This window comes from Apodemus sylvaticus, chromosome 3, assembly GCF_947179515.1.
Source record: "Apodemus sylvaticus chromosome 3, mApoSyl1.1, whole genome shotgun sequence".
Lineage (NCBI taxonomy): Eukaryota > Metazoa > Chordata > Mammalia > Rodentia > Muridae > Apodemus > Apodemus sylvaticus.
The window spans coordinates 2,681,136-2,682,670 of NC_067474.1; positions in this window are offsets into that span (position 1 = coordinate 2,681,136).

Genomic DNA, 1,535 nt, shown 5'->3' on the forward strand with positions numbered 1-1,535 from the left:
TCAAAGTTAACACTGACATGTTTTAATGAGATTCTTTTAAGTACAAGTGCACATTTTATTTCAACATTCTTCATATGATGGTCAACTATGCTAATTCTTTTACCTGACTCTTTTAAACATGGCAACAATAAATATGTATTTGAAATTATGTATGTGCAAAGCTGACTTAAAGTCCTTCCACTAGAGATGGAAAAGTTGTATATCTAGACCAGATTTCATTTTTATTGCTAGTTTCTTCAATAACTACCTTATAGATTGCCATTCTATACTCTACTGATCATCAACACAATGGCCTTTCCTTTAAATCCCTGCCCTGTGTTTTGTCTCTGTTTCTACTCGCTTGGGTATTTTGATATCCCTTTTAAGAAAGACTCGCGTATACACACTTCGGTCTCTCTTCTTCTTGAGCTTCATGTGGTCTGTGAATTTTATGTTGGGTATTCTGAGATTCCGGGATAATACCCACTTATCATGGAGTACATACAATGTGCATTCTTTTTGATTGTGTTAGCTCACTCAGGTTGAAATTGGCTAGTTCTAGCCTTTTGCTTAAGGCTTTCGTGAATTCACTGTTTTTAATAGCTGACTAGTGCTCCATTATGTAAATGGACCACATTTTCCGCATCCATTCCTCTTCTGAATGACAATTGGATTCTTTCCAGCTTCTGGTTCTCATAAATAAGGTTGTTATAAAATTAGTGGAGCATGTGTCCTTATTACAAGTTGGAGCATCTTCTTGGTATATGCCTAGGAGTAGTATTACTAGGTACTCTGGTAGTACTTTGTCCAATATTTTAAACGAACCTCCAAACTGATTTCCAGAGTGGTTGTTCTGGCTTGCAACCCCAGCAGCAGAGGGGGAGTGTTCCTCTTTCTCCATATCCTTGCCAGCATCTGCTGTCACCTGAGTTTTGCTCTTAGCCATTCTTACAGATTTTGCGGGAATCTCAGGGATGTTTTGATTTGCATTTCCCTCATTATTAAGTATTTTGAACATTTCTTTAGGTGATTTTTTAGCCATTCAGTATTCCTCAGTCAAGAAGTCTTTGTTTAGCTCTGTGCCTCATTTTTTAATAGGGTTATTTTGTTCACTGGATTCTAAGTTCTTGAATTCTTTGTATATATTGGATATTAGCTCTGTATCAGGTGTAAAGATTTGCCTAATCTGTTGGTTGCCATTTTGTCCTATTGATAGTAGGTGATGGGGGAGCACCATCATAGAGGCAGGGGCAGGGGTATAGGACAGTGATTTTATGAAGAGGAGACATGGAAAGAGGAAACATTAGAAATGCAAATATAGAAAATATTAAAAAAGAACAAAAGCATTATTAAATAAAACTGGTAGAAACATGTTCTGCATATAAGAAAACTGTATAAATGTTTGCTTCTTATATAAAATCCTAAGTTTAATGATTCCCCCCCCAGTGAAAAGAATACAGCAGTGTAGTTATCTAATTTATATGTCTGTTTATTACTCAGTTTGTAAGCTTACATTGAACCAGTAGTTCCTTCTCAAGTTCCATGTGTCTGACAGA